Source organism: Megascapheus bottae, chromosome 1, assembly GCF_031878675.1.
Source record: "Megascapheus bottae isolate mThoBot1 chromosome 1, mThoBot2.hap1, whole genome shotgun sequence".
Taxonomy (NCBI): domain Eukaryota; kingdom Metazoa; phylum Chordata; class Mammalia; order Rodentia; family Geomyidae; genus Megascapheus; species Megascapheus bottae.
The window spans coordinates 72,006,855-72,022,171 of NC_143509.1; the positions used below are offsets into that span (position 1 = coordinate 72,006,855).

At 35.2% G+C, this 15,317-nt stretch overlaps 1 long non-coding RNA gene across 1 annotated transcript in view; it reads right to left on the bottom strand.

Moving 5' to 3' along the window:
* Positions 1 to 7,234, bottom strand: part of LOC150069416 (uncharacterized) — a 146,202-nt gene extending 138,968 nt beyond the window's left edge. The window contains exon 1 of the long non-coding RNA XR_016535468.1: positions 7,162 to 7,234. This is a non-coding gene — a long non-coding RNA (uncharacterized LOC150069416). The remainder of the gene's footprint in view (positions 1 to 7,161) is intronic.
* Between the last annotated feature and the right edge of the window lie 8,083 nt (positions 7,235 to 15,317).

Here is a 15,317-nt window from a genome sequence, read left to right on the forward strand (position 1 = left end):
TTCTCCAAGAGCATATACTGTAGTGATAAGTCGAGATGATGACCCTAAATAAACTGCAGCCATGACATACATAGATTTAAGGAGAAGTGGAAAATGCTTGAAGAAGCAGATATTCTGATGCTTACAATGAAAGTAAATAGATAATTACTACACAATGATTGATTCCAAATCTCAATGGCTTAAAAAAGTAATCACATAGCCAGGCATGGTGGCTCATGCCTGTAATCCTAGCTACTAAGGAGCCTGAGATCTGAGGATCAAGGTTCAAAGCCATCCAGGGGACAAAAGAACCTGAGTCTCTTATCTCCAATTAACCTTTAGAAAATGTGAAGTGGGACTTGGCTCAAGAATAGGGTGGTAGCCTTGAGCTGAAGAGCTCAGGGACAGTGCCCAGGCTGAGTTCAAGCCCCATGACCCACCAAAAAAAAAAAAAAAGTAATCACTTAGGACTTTCTTATGTCTTTGTCTTTGTATCACAGAATTCCTTGAAAGTGTAACTTCTCAGAAAGTTTAAAAAATAAAAAGGACAACATGACAAAGTAGGCAAAGTAAGCATAATATGCCAAGTTCATGTAATGTACCACTTACATAGTGAAAATGAATGAAATATAAGCTTGTATAGAAAAAAACCCTAAAGAAACAATGTGAAGACAAATTACATTTCACATGAACAATTCATTACATTGTGATAGCCCTTATCGACTTTCACAAACACGGAATATTATTTCAGCATAATCATATAATAAAATGAAAACATTAAAGAGATCAATTAATTATCTAAAATAAGAAGAGGGAAACAGAAGAGTGAACAGAACCAACTGAATGTGCAATGCTTCCTTCCAATATCAGAAGCATGTGTGATAGAACAGTAAGATAGAATAGTAAGATTCATCAAACGTGGGTGATAGCAATCCATCATGATTTTCACTTTGTATTTCCCTATGCTTAAAACATTTTATCATGAATGATGTGTGGGAATGAACTAGTTCTTCTGTCTGGGAACATTATTATTGACAGCATCAGCAGCTTAATGAAATTTGTTAAAGATGTTATTATCAAAGGCAGCATATTTTCCACTCAGCTTGACACTGTTCTTGACATAGTCATAGCTATTGTTTGTTCAATGATACTCAAACATGTCAGAATTTTTTGAATTCTAAGATGCATAGGGAGCTTAAAATCAAGCACTGGAGAAAATATGTTCCAGGCTACTGCAAATGTCCTCAGCAAAAACAATATTTTAATGAAAAATTGAGTATAGGCTAGAGCCTGAAGAAAGATAGGATGGTTGAATGGATTTGCATCATGACTTTTGAATATATATGTGTGTATATGTATATACACACATATATGTGCCTATACAAGTCTGTTCATGGGTCTTTTTTAAAAAAATGTTTTAGATGATGTAAAATTCTGTCATCTATAAAACTTCAGTGCAAATATTGAGAAAATTCAAGGGCTAACAGGCTATTCAGGCTGACACTATCACGATTATCCTCTAAATACTTAGCATTGGGGGGAAACTGGTGTTGAAACACATTCCAACCTGTATCTGCAAGTTCTGCATTGGGGACTCACCTAACTGCAGACTGAAACTATCTGGGGAAAATGATTTCATCTACAGTGAATGTGTATGGGATTTTTTCTTGTCATTATTTCCTAGACAACACAACAGCTATAACACAGCATTTGCTATGCATTATACTAGGTATTATCATTGAGGTAGAAATAGCTCAATGTCTATGGGAGGCTGTTTAGATTATATGCAAATTCTACACTCTTTTATGTGTGGAAATTTAGCATCCACGAAATGTTATAAGCACAGGAAAACCTGGATATCCCCCATGGATATTCAGGTGTGGGGCACGTCACATCAGGGAAATGGAAACCTATGCTGTAAAAGAAGGCCTAATTCTTGGCCCAGTGCTCATTTCCTGGTTTGGAGACCCAAACTGCCTGTTGCCCTGTTGGAAGGCATGGCTGTGGTTTGTGATGTAAAGTAAGGCTACCTCTGGAATTGGCCCTGAACATTTCCGCCCTCTCAGACAGAACTTGATTGCCTTTCTTTACCTACATCCCCCCCCCCCATGCTGCCCACCTTTGTGCTGATAGTCTCCTGCATCCTAGAGGAGCTACTTCCTAAATAAACGAGTTCCTGCTTTGCTAGGTCTCGCTGACATGTCTGATTGTCCTCTGGTGAGGGAGGGCTGGGGGCCATCAGTAGGCCCTTTTCTTTCTTGACTTGTCCTGGTCGGGGAGTGTTCTCTCTATCCCTCTTGCAGATCGGGAGGGACGGAGGACTAAAAACCCCAGCATCCTGGGACACCTGTATTCTTTTTGCCTTTGTTGGCCATACCATACTACACTGTACTAATTCTCACAAAGGTTTGCATCTCTAAGGCTAGCCTTAAACCTAAGAGAAATAAATATATGCATATGGTCTGGTATGAGTAAGCACCCCTTGAGAGGAGTCTTGTTCAAAATCCCTTTACTGGTTGGCTCCAAACCTAAAAATCCCACAAGCAATAATTTCCCAAGGTATTGGTTATGATTGAGAAAATGAGAAAATCTCAAAGGGAAAAATCTCTCTTACAGAAAATAAAGTCAAATAAAAGGCACTAGAATGGGCTAGCGTGTGGCAAGCAGGAGGCCCTGAGTTTCGACCACAGTCCCACTGAAAAGCAAAAGCAAAGAATGAAAAAAATGTGCTAGAGGAAGAGATGAAAAGATGACTGTAGGATGCTGAGAAGGGAACATATCAGGAGGAAAAAGACCCAAGGGCTTTAACTCACTAAAGGAGCTCTACTAGCCTCTACAGTTACTTTTGACCTGAGAAGCGAGCTAAGTCTTTCCAGGTAAATGGTCATAATCCAGCAGAATAAACTACTTTAGAAGGAAAACTGAAGGGTGTTTGGTAGAGTTAGAAAATTTTATGCATCCTGTCTCCATAAGACAAAGTGTAAATTGAGGAGTAAAGAAAGTCATAGAGACCTGAAGCCCTGGTGAGATCAAAGACCAATAGAACTACAAGGCCTGTGAAGCAAATCAAAGTGAAGGTCATTAAAGATATTCACTCATCATTTCCACCTGAATATGCTGCTCGGTGGGAATTCTGACCCCACTGTACATGTCAGAAAAACAATGTACTTAGAAATAGCAGCTCTGTGTCCTTGGCCATTATTCTGTTCCACCCTTTTGATTCCCTACCCACCAAGTCTGTGTGGACACTCTCTCTGCTTTCACATAAAATCACAATAAAAAGTCTACCCTAACCCCATAGTGCATTATATTCACTATGTTTATAAAATAATATAACTGTGAATCATTAAATTCAATATAACCATTTGAATATTCAGTTCAATAAGTCGGTACTCGTGCTATAGTGAATAGTATAATAGAAATTACCATTACAAAAAGTTCACAATGGCCAGGCATGGTGGCTCATGCCTGTAATCCTAGCTACTCTGGAGGCTGAGATCTGAGGATCAAGGTTCAAAGCCATCCTGGCACAAAAGGACCTGAAACTCTTACCTCCAATTAACTTCTGAAAAATGGGAAGTGGGGCTTGGCTAGAGGGTAGGGCAGCATCCTTGAGTTAAAGAGCTCAAGGACAGCACTCAGGCAGAGTTCAAGCCCCATGACCCACAAAAAAAAAAAAAAAAAAAAAGAAAAGTTGACAATGGCAAACAACACACTTAGTCAAAACATGTTTTTCATTACAGTTCTTAGAAAAATTCAATATTGAATGAAATTTAGAATTTGGAAATGAGCTCAGCCAAATAATTACTAAGGACATGATTCACAAAAGAAAAATAAAGAGCTAAATTTGATATGAATAAAAGTACTGACCTCTGAGATCAATATTTCTAGTAAATTTTAAGTTGAACATGCTGCCACATTTTTAATTAAAGAAATTAAGAATAATGGTTAAAAGTCTGTAATTGGGCTAGTTTGTCTATTGTTGAACAATGCTTTCTAAGAAACTCTTATTGAAACTAAAATAGCATCAACAAAATATTTTTATTCTACAGATCTTCCCAAACAATGAGGCAAAGTAAAATGTCTAGTGGAATCCAAGGAGACATTTTGTCAATTAGAAATTTCTGGTTTTTTACTTAAAGGACAATGTGTGTTAAGTAAAGAGCTTCAAAAGACTGGCACATCATGACACATATTTCATGTCCTATGTACTTGGGAGGCTAAAGTTAAAAGATTGCAATTTGGGGCCAATCTGGCAGAAGTCAGCAGGAGATTTTAGCTTTAAAATAAACCAGAAACAAAACTAACATGAAAATAAATTTTAAGTGTTAATCTAATGCCTCCATTTTAAATAAATGGCTTTACTTCATGTAAAACTATTATTGAAATCTGACTAGAGTGTGATTTGCTGTATCTACAAATCTTTCTGTGAATGCCATATGGGAGAAATTAAAGAAAGAACAATATTTCTTTTTTTGAGTCAATTTTGGAGAAAGGATCTAAAGGACATGAAAAAGAATTAGATTAATTTCAGAGTGAACCTGAAATTGATATTAGGGGGATCTGAGAGAATATATCCTCCTGGGAATTCACAGAAATGTTGAAAAAAACATTGAATTTAAAATAAGGTATGCAAATCAATTTTATCTACATCTGAAAGAAGAGAGCAATGTCTAAAGATATTATTACAGTGTGAACCAAAGAACTCTATGTACTTTCCAGAGTAGACCTAATATACTCTATAAATGTAACTACAAAATAATACTTTGTGAATGTTACTTACAGTAGAGTTACTTCTGGAAAGAAAAAGTATAGATTTCACTATATAACTTTTTCCATGTCCCAATAGGAAAACATCATTAATATGGAAGAGTTATGCATTTTCTGAAATAATTAAACTTTACCATACAGCCCACAGGAAGACCATAAATTGAGTACTGACACAAACTTCATGTTCAGGAACCCAATGAGAGTCTTGTGAAATTCCTATTTCCTCTTTAAAAACCTGTGTATCAATAAAATCTGATATAAACTATCATTTCTGATTTTGAGTTAGAAAAAACCCAAATGAGTTAGAAACTTTATCTTCTTCGATACAAAAGGCATTTCTCCTTAGAGAAAACCTTCCTTTGATCTGTTTGGGGGGGTCGCTTAATTAAATTTGTCTACTTATGCCCATATAGGAAGGATAAACAAGTCTATTCAAGAGAGTTTTGAGACAGATGTTATAGAGTTCTATTCACTTAAGTATATTTTCTTAATAGATTGCTACTTGGAGCTAAGGAAATCCTTTAATATTTAATTATCAATTGCATTTTTAAATTTTTATCTCAAAGTAAGTCATTTCCATTTGGAACTTCACAATGTCTTTCCAATAAGAACTGGTATGTATATCAAAATATATGAGCAGATTTTACCCAAGAACTAGGGAATGAGGAAACTATTTTCACTCATGAAATGCAAGAAGAAGAAGGAAGAGAAAGAGGAAGAGGAAGAAGAAGAAGGAGGAGGAGGAAGAGGAGGAGGAAGAGGAGGAGGAGGAAGAAAGAAAGAAAGAAAGAAAGAAAGAAAGAAAGAAAGAAAGAAAGAAAGAAAGAAAGAAAGAGAAGGAAAACAAGAGGGGGAGGAGAAATAGGCATGAGCTAGGCACAACTCCAAACTGTACTAACACTTAGTGAATAGCATAATTAAAGATTCAATGACTCATCCTTGTAAATAGATTATAGTAATTGATTTATCTAACTAAAGAAAAAAATAGCCTCACTGCCACTTTTGTCATAAAAAAACAATTATGGAATATGAGGAAACTGGGGAACATTTACAATAATTTGTCCATCTTCCGTAATAGGCTAGAAAGGGGAAGAACTTGGATTAAAGGAAGAAAACACTTCTGCTTCTCAGAGGCACAAAATTTAAGTACACATAGGAAGTGGAAGGCTCAATTCCATTGTGAGAGCTGAGCTTGAATGAACAGATGTAAAAAGGTAGCTTACTGCCATTGTGTCCAGGATCAATTTCTACCTGTCCTCTGAGTTGTCTGGCACTATGATGTCTCAGTAGTCTTGTTAAAAGCTTTACTGGGACCATACTTTGTCATCCAAGATGGCTTGTGATCATTTCTTGTTATTTAACCATTTGTTTCAGTTTCACCAGCCTATTATCATCTGATGATATTATATTTCACTTACTTGCTTCTGGGAAAATAGTAACCCTTATTTTATTTCCTGGAGCAATAATAGTACTTTGACTAATAAAAGACCATCATTTCCCGTGATTTGATTATATATCTTCTAAGTTACCACCTTGCTACGTTTACAATGCTAACCTTAGTGAGCTAGCTTTTTGAGAATGGAATCCAATGATGGATAGTGTAAAAGAAATACTTTTCCACATATTACTTATTTAGTAGCAAATACAAAAGCATAGTAGCTTACCTATTTTGGTATTGACTTTGACATCATTTGAGAATCAGATTTTGCCATTTCTATGGCCCAAATGGGATTTTAGGAGTTACACAAAGTGTATGCTCATAGGACCAAGAAGCAAGAACTATTGTGGAACCAAATTGGAACTAAAAGATAACATTCCATTTAAAATAATTAACTGAATAATTCCTTAGTATTGACTCCAGTTGTTAATAAGAGCTGGGCCAAACAAATTTTAAGACAAATTTATTAAAAATGACACTATGAGAAATCTATTCAAGCTTAAGGAAATCTACTCAAGCTTAAGTTGCATTGTTATATTCAGTGTCAAATGCAGGAGAGTAATCAGTTTGATGATGTCTATAATGATCAGGTCCTATTACAGCTGTATTTATTTCCAAGATCTTAAGTCATTTCCCAAGGTTAAAGTAAGATAGAAGGAGAATTAAAGTTTATTTTTGTGTCAGCTACTGGGCTAACCATTTATACAAAAATTGACCACATCTTATGTAATGTCCATATCACCTAGATGATATAAGTATTCCTTTCCTAGTTAGCAAATAAGTAACTTTAAGAGGTTCACTAAGGATTCATACTTGAACTAAAGCCTTGGGGTTTTTTTTTTCTACAATGAAAATCCAAAGTAATTTACATGCCTAAAAATGAGACAATAATTTAAATAAAAAAATGCATAAACTAGACATAGCAATATACTTTCCGCTTAATCCTTCTCAGATTTTTTGCTTAGAGAAAATACCTTCTCTTGAATTTTTCATATGATTTATCTGGAAAGATTCCTGAGGGCTGGGTACACTCGAGGAAGATCATACTACCACAACTACTTCCTAGCATCCCTAACTTCTAGCTTAATTCTACTCATAGTTGTAAACTTCTGCATCATAGTTCTTCCTTCTCAATGGTAATAAGAGGGACACTGATGACCAAATAAAAGCCCTTTCTTGTGTGGGTGGGGGGGTGATGGGGCTTGAACTTGGCCTGAGTGCTGTCCCTGAGCTCTTCAGCTCAAGGCTACCACCCTACCCTTGAGCCAAGCCCCATTTCCCATTTTATAGGATTAATTGGAGATAGGAGTCTCAGGTCCTTTTGTGGCTGGGCGGGCTTTGAACCTTGACCCTCAGCCTCCTGAGTGGCTCAGATTACAGGCCCTTCCACCGTGCCCACCCAGCACAAGTACACGACTATAAAAGTCTTCTTTAATATAATTTAGTGTTATTATTAAATCAGGTCCCTTTGGACAATATCACCCTTTCTAGTGCTTTATCCCATGTTACCTCTCCTGTCCGTGCCACCAGTGGCACTGCTCAGTTTCCGTATAGTATTTACAAGCACCATGACTGCATTTGTTCATCCTTCCTATCTCCATTTTTACCCTCCCTTTGCTCCACCTCAACAGACAGAAAACAGCATGAATATCAACACAAACACCACCAACAACCAGAAAAAAAATACGTTTCCAGTTCCTGGAATTTATTTCCATAAATTGTATATTAAATGTTCAGAAGAGTTCCTGGAAGAGTATCTATCTTCCTTTAGGATGCTTAGCATCTTGTACAAGCTATGCCCTGGTGTATTTTAGATCTAGTTTCCACATACAAGAGAAAGCGTGCACTGTTTGTCACTTTCGGCCTGGCTTGCCTCACATAACATGACTGTAGAACAATCATGTTATTTTAGATCTAGCTATTTCCCAGAAAATGTCATAATCTTATGTCATTTGGAAAACTAAAATTCCATTGTGCCTATGTACATTATCTAATCCACTCAAGTATTGTAGGGCATCTAGGCTGTATCTTTACCTTGACTACTGTGAACAGAGCCCCTACAAAAATGGATATGCAGGTGTCTTTACAGTATCCTCACTACTTGAAATGTCATGAGGGAACATATGCCTTTTAATGAAAGATTTGGAATAATTAGAACAACAATGTAAATGGAAACATTCGAGATTCATTACTTAATGCTATTTCTGTATTCTAAAAGAAAGGAACATCATAAACTTTGTAGTAGATTTCTTTGTAGATGTATTGCAGGATGCATCTAAACAGAGATCAAAATTCAAGAACAGGGAAAATTATAGATGCTTCTATGATATACTAGTGAAAAATGCTGTAACAAAAAGATTACTAACAAGATTGAATATTAGTGAATATTTCTGTTAGAATATCTGTTCATTTGTTCTCAGCATTAAATGATTTCCATTGAGATTTATTATTGGAGGAGCATTTAAATTACATTCTATACTAACATTTGAAGTTTTTTTATGTTAGCCTCTCACAATTTGTTTGTAAAATTTTGTTGATGGTAATTTATATTTATATTATTTTTGCTATGTTACTGATGCTTCTTTCCAATTATTATGTATCAATTTTATAGCTCCTGTATCCAATTTTATCTACAAAAGTCTACCTCATCTTTCTTATTTCTTTTTCCCCTGAAGTACTTTCAAATGTCCTTCATATCCTCTTTAACCTCCTTACTAGCATTTTCTTTTTCCTACCAGCTATAAAAGAGCTCAGCTATTTTTAAATTACCTTTCTAACTTTCTTCTCTCCTACCACTATCAGTGAAATTAATCATGTAAATTTTTTCAACATATTTATTTATTTTGCTGTTGATTTCTGATCATTTCTGGTGACCATCTATCAGAAATTTCTGATCCTGTATTGAAAGAAATGTAATCTGCTTTACTTTAGTTATGGTGTCCTTTAGAATGCTCATGAATTTTAATATTTCCTCTCAGTGAAACATAATAACTCGATACTTTAATTCCTGCAAATTTGATTTATTGGAAGCTAATGGCATTGAAACGCTGTTGTATGTGATCTTATTATTTAATATTCTAAATTTTAATATCTTGTAGACTCTAAGTGCAAAGCTTGCCTGATTAGAATAAAAGTATCCCTGACATGAGAGCCTTGAGAGGTCATCTGTCCTATTCCTTTATCTACTAGGACAATAAAGATGCCATATTAAACAGTAAAAGCTACCTTAGCTTTCCAAAATATATTCAAATCATAATGTGTGGCCAAATATCTCTCTATGTGCTTCTGAATTCTGATTAAGAATTCTGTGCAGTTATCTCTAAAAAGTTTTTCCACACTAAATTATCAAATAATTCAGATGGCAATATTCTCAAACAGCATTGACATTATGAGTAGAAAACAGCCATTAAATCATGTACATTTTTGTTTACATACTCTTCCACTTTTGCACATCTTTCTCATGGATATTCTGCATCTTAGAATCTTTTCTGAATCTGGAGTCCTCTCTTCAAGAAGCATAAGCATTAAAAATAATAAGTAGAATGCTTATTTTCATGGTATTTGTAAAGAATTTCTTCTCTTTTGGAAAAATGACTAGTGTAGCATGTTATCAACATAATGGGATTTTGTTTAAAGAAACAAAATCATAGCATGTACATATATATATATATATATATATAGAGAGAGAGAGAGAGAGAGAGAGAGAGAGAGAGAGAGAAAGAGAAAGGGGAATAATTTTTACTACATTGCTCATACAATTCTGGAATCTAGAAGTTGAGAATCTGCAGCTTGAATGGGCATGCAGAATATATAGGATAGATAACAATGCAGACAGAAGTTCTAAGGGGTCTGCTGGAGAAGTCTTTTCTAACTGAGGAGATCAGATATTTTTTCCTCTTCAGGCTTTGCAGTGACTGGACAAGTCCCACTTATATTTTGGAAGATAATGTGCTTGCTCAAAATGTGTTACTTTACTTATGATTCTCATTAAATATTTCAAATTGGCATGAGATGTTAAGTAAAGTACATATACCAAGATAAATGTGGTTGTTAGTATTTGTTTCACACTATACCTCTTTAAATATTATCTCTAATGATGGACTTACCATAGATAACTTCAGAGTCAGGAATTTCCTAATTGTGTCATTTTGTGACTTTTTTTGATTGACAGCATGATGTACAGAGGGGTTACAATAACATTCATCATGTAGTGGGTACATTACTTCTTCAACATTGTTACCCATTCCCATATTTTTCTTTCACTTTTCCTCCTGCCACCCCATCCCACACATCTTGTTTTTCCCTTACCTTCCCTTTTTTCAAATAAACAAAAAATCATATACATATATATTATACTATGTACCACATTTAAATATAGTAACAACATGAGATAAACCATAAAGGGCAAAGAAGACAAAAAAATAGCTTCACATGAACTAATTCCCATCACAGAGAAAATGATATAGCAAAACAACACCCAAACACTCAATCACATGAAATCATTTCGGATGTTAAATTAGTATTATCTCCTTTCTCCACAACTGAGTAAAATGACTAAATACAGAATTCTTGAACAAATGGAATTCCTACTAAGTGTTACATTTTATATTAACTATAGGAAATTGTTTTCTTCATGTTAAGAAATAGTTCACAGTATTCACAGTAACATTCTGTAATTTTGCATTTAGCCTCAACTTTCTTATTGCTTCACTTGATCTTCACAGGTAAGATAAGTAAGAAAACAAGAAATTATTACTACTCCATATTTAAGACAAACTGGAGAATTCAATAATTTTCTCAAGATCTGACAATAGATGTGTACCTCGAAATCAAAGAGTTTTGACAGTTTAAGGTTTCTTTTAATCTGTGTTCTATAGAACACCATCTGGTCAATTGAATGTTATAACACTGATCTGGTAGACTGACTTTTTTTTATCATATTTGTCAAGTTTTAAATAGGTGTTTATTTGGTTATCAAATCAACAGCCCCAGACAATTTAATGTATAATCCTCTGTCATGCACAAAGTAATGGTTTATATAAACAATTTAATGAAATTCGTATGAAGTAATAGCAAATGTGTCTCTGATGTATGGGAAGAGAATGCAGAGGGAAAAAAAAGTCCCTTTAAGAATAGAAGCAGGAACTTTTCTAGCAGAGATTTGCAATAGAGCAAAACCTACATACATAAGGCCATATAGTATGATGCTAAATGAAAGGACCTCCAAGATATAGAAACAAAAGCTATATAATGAGTGATTGTTGTCCTTAATATCCTACATTATCTCTCATCTGTTTTGCTGTCCCGTGGTTATCTCATATTGTTACAGTATTTCACCTTGTTATCTGATATATCATATATATATATGTTTATTTGGTTATTTGAAATTGGATAGGAAAGGGGGGAAAACAACATGAGCGGTGGGGTGGGGGAGGGAAATGGGGACCAAGACATGAGAAAAGGTATCAATGTATGTGAAGTAATGCACCTTCTATCTGATGAATATAATGTAACCCTTCTATCAATTACAATAAAAATATATGAAAAAAAGAATAGAAGGAGGAAGCAAGTGGACAAGATCAATCAAGGGTACCAAGTGGTGCTTAAGGGGGAGAAAGTTCTTTGTAGAATTGCACAGTAAAGTGACCATAGATAGAAATAATAATCTCCACATTGCAAGGATTTTGAAAAAAATATATTGAAAGTTTTCAATATAAAGAAATGGTCAATGCTATACGGGGTATTTTATTATTCCATATGAAATTTGGGATTGCCTCTTCTATTTCTTTAAAGAATGATATTGGGATATTGATGGGTATTGCACTGAATTTGTAGATAGCCCTTGGCAAGATTGTCATTTTCACGATGTTGATTCTTCTAATCCAGGAGCATGGGAGGTTTTACTATTTTCTCAGTTCTACTTTAATTTCCTTTTTCAGGGTTTTAAAGTTTTCATCAAAAAGGTCCTTTACATTCTTAGTTAATTCCTAGGTACTTTATTTTCCTTGAGGCTATTGCAATAGAGTGTTTTTCCTGATTTTTTCTTCACTCCTCTTGCTACTGGCATAGAGGAAGGCAGTTGATTTTTGAGGGTTAATTTTATACCCTGCTACCTTGCCAAAGTTTTGAATCAGCTCAAGGAGCTTGGGAGTGGAGTCTATAGGGTCTTTAAATACAGAATCATGTCAGTTGCAAAGAGGGAAAGTTTCACTTCCTCTTTCCCCATTTGCTTGCTTCTTGCCTTATTGCTCTGGCTAGGAATTCTAATACTATGTTAAAGAGGAGTGGAGAGAGTGGGCATCCTTGTCTAGTTCCTGATTTTAGAGGGAATGGATTTAGCTTTTCGCCATTAAGTATAATACTAGCTGTGGGTTTGTCATACAGAGCCTTTATTGTATTGAGCAATGTTCCATGGATTCCTAGTTTCTCCAGAGCTTTTAACATAAAGGGTGTTGGATCTTGTCAAATGCCTTTTCTGCATGTATTGAGACAATCATGTGATTTTTGTCCTTGCTCCTGTTGATGTGTTGAATTATATTAATTGATTTGCGTATGTTGAACCAGCTTTGCCTCCCTGTGATGAATCCTGTTTGATCATAGAATCAAAAGCCATATAATGAGCAATTGTTATCCTTAATGTACTATGTTATCTCTCATCTCTTTTGCTTTCCCTTGGTTATCTCATATTGTTACAGTATTTCACTTTGTTATCTGATATATTGGATATATTTGTATTTGGTTATTTGAAATTGGATAGGAAAGGGGGGAAAACTAGATGGGAGGTAGGAGGAGGGAAATGGGGACCAAGATATGAGAAAGGGTATCAGTGTATGTGAAGTAATGCACCTTCCATCTGGCAAATGTAATTTAACCCTTCTATTAATTACAATAAAAGTTATATGGAAATAAAAAGAAATACTGAGGATCAGAGGTAAAAGTAACAGAATGAAATAAAAGGACAATACAACGATAAAAAAAAGAAATGGTCAAGGAGACAGCTATATCAAATTCAAGTGAACATCAAAACATCACCTGGTTTCTTACTAATACATGCAATTTATGATTTTATGGACTCGTTAAAATAAAACAAAAAAAAATAGAGTAGCAATGTGAAAATGAAGCTGCCTAGCACGGAGATGGAGGGAAATTCCCAGCATAGCAGAGAACTTGCTGGGACAGATGCTCTCAAAAGTGGGCAAACTTCAGCACAGCCTGAGTAAATAAAGCCTAGGGAGTTTGCAATGTAAAAGCCAGATTTACTGGCTCTCAGCTATCACTGACATAGAAGAAAGCTGTTAAACAGAAAGGGACCTCAGCACCACAGACTGAGCTACAATGGAGCCTGCAGGGAGCGGAATAGATAATATAGACCATATGAGAGCTTGGTAATTGGTTGCAAAGTTGAGAGGGGAAGGGGGAGCTAAATAATAACTGAGATTGAATGAAAATCGGAATCAATTCAATTTGTACTGAATAAGGCTAAATTTCCTGCACATCTGAGTGTAAAGGTTGAAATTCACTCCTATTACACAAATTGGACTCTTGCTAATGTTGCACCTCAGTAGAATAAAAATAAGAAACTGGCTGATTGATCTCAGTTTTTTCTTTATTTTTAGCTCAAAAGTAGAGAAGAAAATGATTAGCTTACTGGACCTGTACAAGAAATACTACTCACAGTTATCATATATAAAATACACAAAGGAGCATTGAGTTGTTGTGTTCCTGTCTTACAAATGAGGAAATGAAGTTATAATAGATAAAGTCCTAGAGCTGAGATGCATGTGGCAGAAATGTAATGAGGACTCATAGCCAAATGCCCATAGGAGGTCAGATTTCCTTCTTAAACCTCTGCTACCTCTGTCCATGTCTTACAAATAACTGGTGCCTTAAGTTCTGCTTGGGTCTGGTTTTGATTAAAGCTGCTTTGGTTGACAGCATGTCTTTTATTCTTAATAAATACTGAGATTTGTCAAATATTTCCAAATCATACATGTATTACCCATAAGCACAATATATAGCTTTACTGTCTAGGTATTTTTCAAAGTATTATGTTTCTTTGGGTATGGTTTACTTCACTTGATATAATTTTTCAAAGTATTTCCATTTCCTTACAAATGGGACAGTATTATACTTTCTAGTGGAAGCATAAAATTCCACTCTGTATATATACCACATTTTCTTGATCCATGCATTCACTGAAAGTCATCTGGGTTGATTCCATATGTTACCTACAGTGAATAATTCTATAATGAATATGATTGTGATGGAAGTTTTAGGGTGGTCTAGTTTGTGGTCAATTGTATACATAACCAATAGTGGAATGGCTGGGTTGTAGGGAATCTCTACATGTAGCCATTAGATGAACATCTATATTGCTTTCCAGAGTAGTTGAACATACATTGCCTAGTTTCCCCTCATTTACAGTAATTAGAATGTGCCTATGATTCTATAAGTAAACTCACTGGATGGTAAAAAACAAAAAGGTACACTTGCCCATGATAAATTAAACAGGACTCTAAACATTTACACAGTGAGACCAAAGGAGGTTATTCTTAGGAGAGGATCACAAAGGCTCAGTAGCCATGTGCATACGATCATACACAATGATGTTTATGGAAATAAACTCCAAGAAATAGAAACAAGAGGTCTTATGTTATTTTGTCCCTTTGCTTGTTTTTTCCTTCTATACCCTCTGTCTGATATGTAAGTTTATCTGTTTCTGGGTGGGTAAGCAGGAATAACAAAATCGTGGGACAAAGAAGGAACAAATACATTATTTTGAAAATGAACTATACAGTTGTGGAGGGTGGGGGTAAAGAGGAAAGGGGGAAGAAAATGAAGGAAGAGATGACATTGTTTAACAAAAAATACTAATTACCTGACTTATGTAACTGTAATCACCTTTGCAATAAATAAAAAATAACACTTTAGGGGCCGGGATTTTGGCCTAGTGGTAGACTGCTTGCCTAGCATGCACGAGGACCTGGGTTCAATTCCTCAGTACCACATACATAGAAAAAAGGCAGAAATGGTGCTGAGGCTCAAGCGGTAGAGTTCTAACCTTGAGAAAGTCCCAGGACAGTGCTCAGGCCCTGAGCTCAAGCCCACGACTGACCAAAAAATAAAAAAA